The 14,151-nt window shown below is 40.7% G+C and overlaps 1 long non-coding RNA gene across 1 annotated transcript in view; it reads left to right on the top strand.

Moving 5' to 3' along the window:
- Positions 1-11,448: 11,448 nt before the first annotated feature.
- Positions 11,449-14,151, top strand: part of LOC145547134 (uncharacterized) — an 88,703-nt gene continuing 86,000 nt past the window's right edge. The window contains exon 1 of the long non-coding RNA XR_014083563.1: positions 11,449-11,735. This is a non-coding gene — a long non-coding RNA (uncharacterized LOC145547134). The remainder of the gene's footprint in view (positions 11,736-14,151) is intronic.

Raw genomic sequence — 14,151 nt, forward strand, 5'->3', positions numbered from 1 at the left:
CTCAGCATTCGTAGCTCATTCTTCACTTTGCTTATCTCCAATCTTGGCCTAATGTAGTGTGTTCACCTCATTTACTTTCCTATTGAAAAGAGACTATGTTCATATTAGGAAAAAATTCCAATTTAGCAACACCCAGAATAGAGAGAAAAAGAGAGCAATTGAATTCTTCCTTGCTGCTGCCTCTGTAGATATCCAGTTAAAAATCTCGTGGCCCTCATGGGCCAACTCCTTTGACCAATGATTCCTGCCAAGTAGTTGGAATACCTTTGCCCATGTCAGAAATGGATGTTCAATATAGTCAGATAAGTTTGAATCCTGTCATGTTGAGGCTTGTCCCTCACTTCTTTATGTGAAGAATTGAAGTATTTTAAGCCACCTCAGAGGGACTATATCTTGACTAAGGATCCACCCAAGAAGTATGTTAGAAATGCCTGCTGGACTGCTCAGGACACACAGATAATGTTCCAAGGTTTCTTCTCATACGATGCAGAGGAACCCACATCTTCCTAGATATTCCCAGGGGAAAAACAGCTGAGAAACTTAGCACCTCAGAAGTATGCACAAACTTCACAGCAAGTGCTATGAAACATAACAGCCTAAGTTAGGGGCTAAATGGAGGTAAGGGCTGAGAGGTGGCATTTTCTGTGCCAGGCAGAGGTAGACCCCAATTCATTAAGAAAAGACTGCTGAGCCTAATCAAACGGAAGGAAGTACCACCATGTTCATCAGCTACAGACCTCAGCCTTAGGCATCAGCAATGCTCCCAGTGACCAGCAGAGAAGGGATATTTCCCAGACGTCTCCAGACTCTTGATAATGATAGTTTCTCAGTCAAGACAGACTCTTTTACGACCCCATTAATTCCTCTGTCCCTGGGATTTCCATGGGTTCCTCTGCTCATGGGATTTCTCAGGCAATAGTACTGGAGTGGGCCATTTCCTTCTCCAGGGGATCTTCCTGATCCAGCGATTGAACCTGTCTCCTGCATTGCAGGCAGATTCTTTACCATCTGAGCCACCAGGGAATCTCAGACTCTTAAGAGGTAGTGAGAGGCAGACTACTACCTCCTAGTAAAACTCTACTGTGTGTAACTTTCTTCCTACGTTCTACCATCTTATCTTCCTGTGCCTCGTTTGTGCTTTGCTCTCAGCCCAAAGTTTTCTGAGGGTGCTTCCCCAACTCACCTATAGCAGAATCACCTGGGGTAGCTGGAAAAATACAGACCCTTGACCCCTCCACATACTTACAGAGTCAGAATTTCTGAAGGCGTAGCCTTGAAATCTATACTTTTGAAAACAAGAAGTTAAGCATCTGTGAGGGAGAAACATACTCTCCTTAAGTTATCCTTCTAGTGAGGAATAAGTTGTTCTTTCAGTTATTTTGGCTATTAGACATTTTCTTATGACAACAGCAGGATCATGGAGCCATGAGAGAGGTGACATCTATATGGGATTCAGGAGCTTATCTAGATCCTGAAGATGCTGGTCACAGGAGGTGGTTTATTCTTGCTGGGCACACAGGGGTCCAAACCCTAACAAAAGAATTTTTGTGACATAATAGATAAGAAAAACAGGGAATTCCTAGAGAGACTGATAGAGAGAAACCATTTACCAGCCACAGCACAGTGAGTGAAGAGGGGGAAATCAAAATGGAGAGGAAATAACAATTTATTCCTTATGAAGTGGCTAATACGATTAGCTTTTCTCTATGTGTGTGTGAAGAGATGAACAGCTGGAGATGCTTTTGATCTCTGGCAGCCTGACTAGAGGATCACAACAGTGGGTGGAGGCAGCTCTCAGATCTCCAGCTCTGGGCAGCAAGCCCAGCTCTTTGAAGTGCCCCTCTCTCTACCTTTGCTGCTAACAGACATGGAAGAAGGAGGTCATGTCCCCAGGGCAGGTTGAGGAGGCCTTGAAGTTTCTCCTGTCTCAGGAAGTGAATAGAAATGACCTTGGGCAAATTTGCAAAGTAATTCAGGCTAAGTTTCAATGTCTCTCTATCACTGCTTAGCTCCATTCTCATCCCAGGCAAATAGAGGTGTCTTTGCTCCCCACAATTACAGAAGGCTCTTCCAGGGAGCCCTCCCCAGCTCAGATGATACTCTATGTCATAGCTTTCCTCCTCCATCCAGACAGTCCTGACCCCCTTCTGTCAGAACACTGGCATTAAATGAATTCATCCTAGGCTCCAATAACTTACAATAAAAATACCTAACTCTATCAAGGGTGATTATGCATTGGGTCCTATTTTAAGGACTTTAGTTTGATACTCATAATAACCCTATCACAGGGTTGGCAATCTTACTTGCTTAAATCACTTAATGGAGGCAACTTACAACTCTGCTAAGGATAAGGCTCACTCGGTGGTAAGGAGAATTCTAATGATAATTCTCTGAAAATGCCAGCCTTGCTTTCCCCATTATCTCAGTTCTTTTCCTGGAACTTCCTGAAGGTGTCCTTGTGTGTGTGCCCACTCAGATAAAAAAGAGTAGAGTGAAAACAAATTAGCTCACTATTGAAAACTTTGGCAAATAAAAAATCATAACAAAAATACAAAACACAAAAAACAGTTGATAATTCAAGTTTATTTTTATATAATATATGATACAGCATCCCTAGCTCAGGTTAGCCTCTTCTTCCCAAGATTTTTCAGAACAAGAAGAAATATACTCCCAGTATCATGGCTTCCCTCATAGCTCAGTTGGTAAAGAATCCTCCCGCAATGCAGGAGACCCCAGTTCGATCCCTGGGTTGGGAAGATCTGCAAGAGGAGGGATAGGCTACCCACTCCAGTATTCTTGGGCTTTCCTTGTGGCTCAGCTGGTAAAGAATCCACCTGCAATGCGGGAGAACTGGGTTCTATCCCTGGGTTAGGAAGATCCCCTGGAGAAGGGAAAGGCTACCCACTCCAGTATTCTGGCCTGGAGAATTCCATGGACTGTATAGTCCATGGGGTCACAAAGAGTCAGACACAACTGAGTGGCTTTCATTTCGCTTCACTTCACATAATGTATGAATGTGAGAGTTGGATCATAAAGAAAGCTGAACACCAAAGAATTGATGCTTTTGAACTGTGGTGTTGAAGAAGACTCTTGAGAGTCCCTTGGACTGCAAGGAGATCAAACCAATCAATCCTAAAGGAAATCAGTCCTGAATATTCATTGGGAGAACTGATGCTGAAGCTGAAGCTCCAATACTTTGGCCACCTGATGCAAAGAACTGACTCTGGAAAAGACCCTGATGCTGGGAAAGATTGAAGGCGGGAAAAGGGGATGACAGAGGATGAGATGGTTCGATGGCATCACTGACTCAATGGACATGAGTTTGAGCAAGCTCTGGGAATTGGTGATGGACAGGGAAGCCTGGTGTGCTGCAGTCCATGGTGTCGCAAAGAGTTGGACATGTCTGAGCAACTGAACTGAACTGAAATGAAATGAGTATTTATTATTTTTGTACCAGACACAGTACTAGGGCTTGATTATACAATGGATGACCAAGACAGATACAACATCTGTAATGTGGAAGAACATTTTATATTCTAGTACAAGTCAATCACTAAAGGGATGTTGCCTATAAGCTTAAATTATACATAATGGTCCGTCTCTGAGAGTCCTGCCTCCCAGGTAATAAGCATTCAGCAAAAATATCTTCATTTCACTCATAAGATACATCTTGACCAGTCTCACCTATGAATGACTGCAGGGAGGAAGAAATTAAACATATCCCCTCCAGAGGTTGATGGGAACCAAGAAATGTTTGGCTTTACTCCCACTGCTTTTAGTATTAAAAAAGTCTGAATTCTAACTCAGGCAAGATGGGTCTTTGGGGCACAAGCCCACCATCTTCTCATTTGCTGTCTTTCCAAATAAAGTCATTATTCCTTGCCCCAACAATTTGCCTCTTGATTTTTATTGGGCTATTGCAGGGTGAGCAATAGGAGCTTAGACTCAGTGACACATATGCCCTCAAGAAACTTACAATTTAGGTAAAAGAGCTTTGAGAGCACTTGATACAATCTCTTACTAATTTAATTTTGAGACATAATTAACAAATAACATGTTAGTTTCAGACATAAAACATAATGATTCCATATTTGTGTGTTGTCAATTGATTACCATAATAAGTTCAGCTGACATGTTCACATGTTAGTTTAGTTGACATGTGCCAGTTGACGTGTGTTTATTTGACATGCGTCACATGTGTTGACATATGTCACATGTCAATTACAAAAATATTTTTCTTGTGATAAAAACTTTTAAGATCTACTCTTTTAAGCAACTTTTAGATAGTCAATACAGCATTATCAACTATAGTCATCATGCCGTACATTATATCACTATGATTTATTTTATAACTGGAAGTTTGTACTTGTTCATCCTGTTCACCCATTTTGCCCATACCCTAACCCTGACTCTAGAAACCATCAATCTATATCTATTCACTTTTTTTTTTTTTTGAGATTCCACATATTAGTGAGCTCATACGGTATTTGTCTTTCTCTGTATGACTTATTTCAGGTAGCATAATGCCCTTGCGGTCCAACCATATTGTTGCAAATGGCAATATTTTTTTTCCTTTCTATGGCTGAGTAATATCCCATTGTATTCATACACAGCACATTTTCTTTATCTATCATTGAACATGTAGGTTGTTTCCACATCCTGGATATTGTAAATAATGATGTGATCAGCAGGGGATTGCAATGAACATGAATTGCTGGATTATATGGTAGTTCTATTTTTAATATTTTGAGGAACCTTCATACTGTTTTCCATAGTGGCTGTACCAACTTATACTACTTTAAAGAGTGCATTATGGTTTCCTTTTTCCCACATCCTCATCAACATTGCTTATCACTTATTCTATTGATAACGGCATTCTAACAGATGGGTTTCCCTGGTGGCTCAGCAATAAAGAATCCACTTGCCAATGCAGGAGATATGGGTTCAACCCCTGGGTTGGGAAGATCCTCTGGAGATGGAAACTGCAACCCACTCCAGTATTCTTGCCTGTGAAATTCCATGGACAGAGGAATCTGGTGGCCTATAGTCCATGGAGTCGCAAAGAGTTGGACACAACTTAATGACTAAACAACAACATTCTAACAGGTATGATGTGTTAACTCTTCGTGCCCTTGATTTGCATTTCTCTGATGACTTACTGAGGTTGAGCACCTTTTCATGTACCTGTTGTCTATTCATTTGTCATTTTTGAGGAAAAAAAAGTCTACTCAGTTTCTGTGCCCATTTTTTAATCAGATTATTATTTCATTTTTCCCGATTGAATTGCATGAGCTCTTTATTTATTTTGAATATTAACCCTTTATCAAAGATCATATTTACACATATTTCCTTCCATTTCATATGTTGCCTTTTTGTTTTGTTGTTGTAGTCTCTCTTGTTTATTTTTTCTTTTGTTGCCTTAGTTTGTGGTGCCAAATCCCCAAAAAAAAAAAAATCATTCCTAAGACCTGCATCCAGGAGCTTACTCTCTATGTTTTCTTTTAGTGACTTTATGGTTTTAGGTCTTAAATTTAAGTTTTTGTACATTTGAGTTGGTTGTTGTATATATGTAAGACATGGGTCAAGATTCATTATTTTTCATGTGGCAAAAGTTTTCCCAACATTAGTTTTCCAGTATCATTTATTGAAAAGTCTTTCCTTTTCCCATTGAGTATTCTTGGCTCATTTGTTGTAAATTAATTGACTATCTATACATGGATTTATTTCAAGTATCTCTATTCTGTTTTATTGAATTATGTGTCTATTTTTATGCAAATACAACTCTGCTTTAATTATTATAGCTTTATAATATAGTTTGAAATCAAGAAGTGTGGTATCTCCAAATTTATTCTTCTTTCTCAAGATTACTTTGGCTATTGGTGTTTTTTTAGTTCCATATAAAATTAAAATTTTTCTATTTCTTTGAAAAATATTATTTTAATTTAAATAGGAATTGCATTTAATCTGTACTTTGCTGTGGGTAGAGTGGATGCTTTGGCAATAATAAGTCTTCCAACCAGTGAATACAAGATATCTTTTCATGTTTTCATATCATCTTCAAATTTTTCACCAATGTCATAGTTTTCAGAGCAGAGACCTTTGATCCCCCTGGTTAAATTTATTTTAGGTATTTTGTTTATTTTTTATCTTTTATTTTCTGTAGTTTGAAAATGATATGCCCAGATAGGTGCAGATTTGGGGAACTTATCATGCTTCATTTTCTCTGAGCTTCTTGAATCTGTAATTTGGTGTCTGATATTAATTTGGGAAATTCTCAGTCATTGCTTCAAAAAGTTATTCTATTATTTTATTTTTCTTCTCCTTTTGGTATCCCCATTATATAATATGTATATTGTACCTTTTATAGTTATCCCATAGTCCTTGGATATTTTCTTCTATTTTTTACAGTCTTTGTTCTCACTCTTTTTCTCAATCTTAGAGTTTCTATTGATAAATCCTCAAGTACAGGGATTCTTTACTCAGCTGTGTCTAGACTATTAAGACTATTAAGGCTGTTCTTTATTTCTGCTACTCTTTTGATTTCTAGTATTTCTTTTTGGTTATTAAGATTTTCTTGTCTATTGCTTATATTATCCATCAGCTTTCACGTGCTGCTACTTCATCCACTACAGTCCTTAGCATGTAAATAATAGTTGTTTTAAATTCCCTGTCTGATAATTCCAACATTCTTCTATGTCTGACTCTGGCTTGCTTTGTCTCGTCAAACTGTATTTTTTTTATCTTTTAGTATCCCTTGTAATTTTTTCTTGATAGCAAGACAGGGTGTATCCAGTGGGAAAAAATCCTTTAAATAGCCATTTAGTAATATGGTAGTGTGGTGTGGAGGTGGTGGAAGCATCCTACAGTCCTATGATTAGAGTTCCTGGAGGTAAAACTCACAAGAGTGTGGGAGCCCTGCTATGATTTGGTCTCCCTGGAGTTTTTAACTCTCAGATGTGTCCACGTGGAGCCTCCAACAATTCATCAATCACAGTTCAGTTTTCCCTAGCTGGTACTGATTCCTGTAGCATTTTATGCTTGTAAGTCTCTACTCTGAAAAGTGAAAATGAAAGTCACTCAATCATATCCAACTCTTTGCGACCCCATAAGACTATACAGTCCATAGAATTCTCCAGGCCAGAATACTGAAGTGGGTAGCCTTTCCCTTCTACAGGGGATCTTCCTAATCCAGGGATAGAACCCAGGTCTCCCACATTGCAGGCAGATTCTTTACCAGCTGAGCCACAAAGAAAGCCCAAGAATACTGGAGTGAGTAGTCTATCCCTTCTTCAGTGGATCTTCCTGACCCAGGAATCAAACTGAGATCTCCTGCATTGCAGGCGGATTCTTTACCAACTGAGCTATCAGCTGTAAATCCCTGTATTCACCTGCCTGTGTCTCCAATCTTGCGGATAGCAGTTTGCTCAGTGTCCTCACTTCTCTTGTGGACCCAAGGAGAGTTGTTAATTTTTCTGTGTGTTGAGCTTTTTAGTTGTTAGAAGTGATGGAGTGATGATTTCTGAGCTCCTCACATGCAGAATCAACAACCAGAATAATTTACTAGGGAAAGGTGTGCTCTGGGGACCACCTCAAAGGGGAAAGATAGAGATGCCTCTCTGCTTACTTCGTGTAAAGAAAGAAGGGCTCAAGTGGGCTGAGTTGTTTCCCTGAAGCAAGGAGCACAGAGTAAACTAGGGTAGACACTTCCCTAAAGGCTCTAAAATTTTGAGTTGAATTGACTAAAAGCATGAACACAGAAAAGATGGCTGTGTTGTTTAGAGTAACATGTCCAGATTGTGTCAGGACAAAGAATGGCAGAGTACATAGGCTATGCCCAAGAAAACTCACTAAGGTTTACATCTTGTCCAAGAGGACCAACTGGAGTGGCACTAAGATTCCAGAAAAAAAGATTCTAGTTTGGGTGTGTTGACATGGGAATGACTACACAAGTAAAAATATACCAACATATTATAAAACACACAAAGTCTGTCACTGGAGACCACTAAGAATTCATAAATATACTGAAGAGAAAATGTAAATTTAAACATCTGCCAGGCCCGCTAATGATTACCATAATTCAAATAAAAAGTATCATATCCCACCTGTATTTTCCTATCAAGAGAAGAAAATACCATCTACAGAGAATGAGAACTTTTGCCTCTTTTTACTCTTTCACTGTGGTCATCACAAGCCATATTCACATTCCTATCATCTGAGTCTGCACATTCACAAAATTGCACATGTGTGAGCACACACATATGCATACACATACACACACACACCTTGTATTTGCTGTTTTAAACAGCTAGAGCTGTACCCATCCACCCAGTTCTTTGCTTTAGTAACAGGGGTCTTTGAATCTTACACTAGACAACCATAGAGGAGCAGTCTGCTCAAAAGAAAGTGTAGGGTCACTCCTAAACACTTAGTTCTTTGGCTGAAACTTTAAACTCAGTCTTTCCCCATCTACTTGCAACAGAATTGCAACAGTAGCAGCTCAGGGAGATGTTAGATAGTTTAAAGGAAATTGTATGCCAGAGAATATTCCTTTTTTTTATTAAAGTTTTTTATCATTTTTATATTGTTGAGTATGTTGGCTGCTTCTGGCTTGTCTTTTTGAACCCACACAGTTGATTCAATCTCCATCTCATTGTGCTTGCTTATTAAAAGCTCACCCCCAATATCAGCCATGATAACTCTTGTACTAGGAGACAGAGTCCTGCATGGAAATCATGTGAGGAGGACAGGACATGGCCTGAGGCAGCACAGCAACCTGAGATGTCTGGGTGCCTAGGGATCCCCTCATTAGTAGCTTTCTCAAGGAAATAAGAAGTTCCTATTTTTCTCTTCACCAAGTTTTATGCCTATTTATATTATTTAATCTCTACAAAAGCCCTATGGCATAGATACTATCATCCTCATTTTACATGTAAGATAATGAGTCTCAAACTTGCCCGATTCGTCAACTATGGACAGATCCAAGATTCAAACGTGTTTTTCTGGCTTTGAAACTTGCACCCCTCCCTAATAATGCTTTTCAGAATAGGGCAGGGAGATAGTTATTTGGGCCATCACCATTAAGTAGCTACAGACAGTCTGTTTTCGAGTTTCTATGAACTCAGTTTACTTTATTTACCCCATTACTGTCCTTCTTTCCTATTTGAGAAAAGTCCCCTGGATTTGGAATTGGAAGACCTAGCTTCTATAACAGGAGAAGGCAATGACAACCCACTCCAGTACTCTTGCCTGGAAAATCCCATGGACAGAGGAGCCTGGTAGCCTGCAGTTCATGGGGTCGCGGAGAGTCGGACAAGACTGAGCTGCTTCCCTTTCACTTTTCACTTTCATGCATTGGAGAAGGAAATGGCAACCCACTCCAGTGTTCTTGCCTGGAGAATCCCAGGGATGGGGGAGCCTTGTGGGCTGCTGTCTATGGGGCCACACAGAGTCGGACACAACTGAAGTGACTTAGCAGCAGCAGCAGCAGCAGCAGCTTCTATAACCTCTAAGCTCTGTGATTTTCAGCACGTTACTAGGACTCCCACTTTTTTTTGTCTGTGAAATGAAAGGTTTGGTGAGATGTTATTTTTGAACTGTGCTCTGTAGGCATCTAGAGGTTGAAAGTACAGGTGAGGGACCTAAGATGGCCTACTTTGGGGTCTTGCTGTTCTTTGATTTATTAAAGCCTCTGTACACAAGTTTCACTTGAATATGGGGGCTTCCCTTCTACAGCATACTTGGGTCTGAGTAGGTGGTTGAGGGACTCCATAATAGGGGACCAGGGTACATAGGCTGCTCTAGACCCAAGATGACTCCAACTGTAGCTCCTACTCCATTGCTTGGCCCTAACTGAAAGCCAGCTGGCATGGATGGGGAAATAGGCCAAATGGAAGAAAAGTTTATAGGAACTGGCAAAAATGAGGGATTAAGTGGGTCCTAGTCAACTGACCCAGGGACAGTGCTGGCAAGCACCAATCAAGTCTAAACTGACCAAGGTACATCCAAGTTCTTATCTATACTCATGGGGAGATGTTAGGGAAGAAGCAATGGGCATGGGCACCCTTTTAGAAGTAGAGAGGGATAAAAACAACAAAAGCATATCTTCAGGTCAGCAGTGGAGAGAGGAGCTGCGTGTGCCTCATAATCGCAAAATATTGTCTCCAAGCTCAAGAGGGAAAAACAAAAGGTGGTGGTCATAACTTTTTAAACAAGCTTTTCATGAGCTATGCAAATTAAAAAGCATGAGTCCTGGTTATACTTGTTTGTTATACTTGTTTGTAATATGGAAAATCATGATTTTTTTCTGTTTAGTCTGAAAGTAAGGAAAGTCGCTCAGTCGTGTGTGACTCTTTGCGACCCCGTGGACTGTAGCCTGCCAGGCTCCTCCGTCCATGGGATTCTCCAGGCAAGAACACTGGAGTGGTTTGCCATTTCCTTCTCCAGGGGATCTTCCTGACCCAGGGATCGAACCCAGGTCTCCCGCATTGGAGGCAGACGCTTTAACCTCTGAGCCACCAGGGAAGTCCTTAGTCTGAAAGTAAACATAAGCAAAAGAGTCCCAGCTCATTCTAGTAAGATACTCTCCAACCTCCAGGGTAGTTATTAATATGAACAGTAAATGTACATTTCCCCATCCTATGCCAATGAGGAAGAGTGTCAGCAACTGGTTGGATTGTCCCAGTTGGCTTCTATTGTGGCTGGAGTAGAGGACAGACTATGTAGGATAGGGTAGAAAATATACTCAGGAGGAGAGAACAAGCACCTGAGCATCTCAAGAAGTATCTTCCTGTAGGGACTTTTGCAGACATGTCAGCTTAACATTCTTTCATTGGAAAAGGCTGGATAATATGGGGGTGATTATTGGAGATGACTAACAGATGACTTGGGGTGGGGAGATCGGCTAGGAACAAGGCCAGTACAAGAAGTCACAATCACTTGCTGTGTCCCTAATCTCAATATTTTTAGCATTATCATTTTGAATAATACAATTTTGAATTTCTTAATCCAAGTTTCTGTGTTCTTTACCAAACTCTTTTAAAAGCCCTCAGTCTTTCCTAGGTATCCAGAAGACCCAATTCAAATATTCATTATGCAACCTTCTGGGAAAATGCCTAAGTAATTAACAGTGTCTGCTCCAGTATAGGTGGTAGAGTTTAGAAGGTAGGTTTGTACATCATAACAATGTGTCATCCAATGGGGTTGAGGTTTGGTGAGAGAAGGAATTCCATCAGAAATGCCTACAGCTAATTCTTACCACGTGCTCCTCTTTCCAGTACCTAGCATGAGTGTGTGAAAAAATCCCCCTGGGTAGTTCTGATCAACACCCCAAATGTCCAGTTGATTATCTTTGAAACAAAGAGATAGAATTGACATATGTGAGCTGTCACCTCCCTGAGCACACCATAAAAGGGAATAGGTGTGCAGCACGGAATTTTCGAAGTTAACACTAAGGAAAAGTTCTTGATACTATGGAGATCATGATGGCACCATAAGAGGATGCTGAGATCACCTCCCCTGACAAACATATCAAAAATACATCTACATGTGGAGCAGTTCTCACTGAAAACAAACTGGAGCCTGATAGAAAGACTCACACTACCAAGGCTGTAAATAGGAATCACGCAGAATCCAGTACAATGGAAAAGGAGTGATCAAGTGGGGATCTGCACCCCTGAGAGAGGACACAGAAGAGGAGGAGTTTGGAGGAACTTAGAGATCCTCCCTGAGGAGTGAGGGTGAGTTCCCTTAGCTGACCTGAAAACCAGTGGGACTGACAGAGGGGCTGTAAGAATCCTAGACTTAGCTTGTGAAGAGTGCATACATGTTAGCTTACTCCCAAAACAAGACAGAGGAAACAGATTGAAACTGCCCAGTACTCCAGCTGGTTTCCTGTGACTCCCTTGGCATGTACCCCAGCTTAAGTCCAGCACTCATTCCAGCTCTGCTTGCTCCGTGGAGCAACTTCACAGCAGGGTGAGGGGAGGACATAGTACAGACCAGCCCAGACCCAGCAGGGCATCTGAATGGGGTAAGAATGGACATTGCTGACAGTGGATCAGCTCCTCCATATCCAGCCCCATTTCCTACCATGATGACAGTTGCCAGCACACCCTGGGGAAAACCATGACTTGTGTTGATATTAGATACAGCTCTCTCACCCAGTGAGAAAGCCATGGGGTGCATGCAGACTGTATATGGAAACTGCCACACAAGGACACCCCTTCAGGACTGGATAGATAACGTTTTCAGCTAATTTGGTAGAGATAGAGAAAGTTAAGTAAAATTAGAAGACAGAGGAACTTGTTTCAAATGAAAGAACAAGAGAAAAATCCTGAAAAAATAACTAATGAAAGAAAGAATTTATTTAATAATAAGAATGCTAACTGAATTAAGGAAAATAATACATGAACACATGAGAACTAGGAGATAAGGAACAAGAAAATATAAAAAAGAACCAGTCAAAACTAAGAATAAAATAACTGAAATGAAAAAACACACTAAAGGGAAGTAAGAGCCAACTAGGTGATACAGAACACATAAGTGATCTGAAAGAGAGAATAATGGATATCAACCAATTAGAACAGCAAAAAAATCTTCAAATTAAAAAAATTAAGAACAATTTAAAGGACCTCTGCAATAATGTCAAGCATAACAACATTCACATTATAGGTGAGTCTCAGAAGGAGAAGAGAGAGAATATGGTTTAAAAAATGTATTTGAGAAAATCATGGCTCAAATATTTCTGAACCTGAAGAAGGAAAGAGACATCATGGTACAGGAAACACAAAGGGTCCCAAATAAGATGAGCTCAAACACCCTCACAGCAGATATATCACAATTAAAATGGCAAAAGTTAAAGACAGAATTCAGAAGACAGCAAGAGAAAAGCAAAGAGTCATATACAAAGGAGCCTCCTCCACAATGCTATCATCTGATTTCTCTGCAGAAACTTTGTAGGTTAGAAGGAAGTGACATGATAAATTTAAAGTGCTGAAAGAGAAAAATCTGCAACCTGATACTCAACCCAGTAAGATTATGATTTAGAACAGGAGAAGAGATAAGAACATTTCAGATAGGCAAAAACTAAAAAAGAGTTTGTTCATACTAAGCTTTTCCTAAAAGAAATGCTAGGGACTTCCCTGGTGGTCCAGGGAAGATAATATAATGAGATAGTGTAATGCACATATAAGAAACTACAAGAAATTTTTCCAAGATCTAGGAGAGATAAGACTGATAGAAGAATAGTTCTTGGGATTCACCAGCATGATGGAAGAGAGTACTTGGAGAGTGATGGCCACCGACCACAGGGCACACCCTCTATAAACCATTGGAGCCCCAGAAATAGAGACAAGGGTAGCCCATACAGCAATTGATGCAGGACAAATTCAAGTCACATATAACCAAGGAACTGGAGGGAGGTTTTATTTTCTGTCCCTCATGGTTTGGATTTGTTTATGTTTCTATCATGTGGACCAAATTTTATCCATGTCTGACTTGTGACTTCATTCCTGTCGCTCAACGGGTAACAGAGAGGCCTCTTCAGCTGCCTGCAGAGGCTGAGTCATGATTCTTCCTCCTTCCTGCACACAGGACTGCTTCATGAAGATGAAACCAATTCTGTTTTAAAGAGAACACCACTCAGAGGAGCCCCAAACTTGCAGTTAATACTCTGGGTTCACTAAGCTTAAATTCTTAGCTTTATTTTTAAATTTGAGGTTTGTAAGTAAATCTAACTGGACAAGGAATCACACCATGGGAACTCGGAACTAGCTCACATGTGGTTCCTCTTCTAGCCACCTCCCTACATTCGATGGACACATTCTCAGTTGTAGTTCTTCTGCATGCCCTCCCTCCTTATCATTCCCCCACCCCCGACCTTGTGCTTTTGCTTGGCCATACTTCCAATAACCACGCCCAACAACCACTGCTGACTTATGTCTCTGGTGGGAGATTTCCAGTGCAGACACAGAGAGGGTCAGGGTTGAACATGCATGGCCCACAACATCTCTAGGTGGGGCATGACAGTGACTGTCCCACCCTGGACTGGCAGTCTCATGGTACCTTAGGCAGAAGATTTGGCAAAAAGGGAGCATTTCAGCCACCTCTGACCCACAAATCAGCTTTTCCTGGGGCTGAGGATGCAAACCCTGA

This window comes from Giraffa tippelskirchi, chromosome 4 (assembly GCF_054371585.1).
Source record: "Giraffa tippelskirchi isolate mGirTip1 chromosome 4, T2T-mGirTip1v1.2.pri, whole genome shotgun sequence".
Classification (NCBI taxonomy): Eukaryota; Metazoa; Chordata; class Mammalia; order Artiodactyla; family Giraffidae; genus Giraffa; species Giraffa tippelskirchi.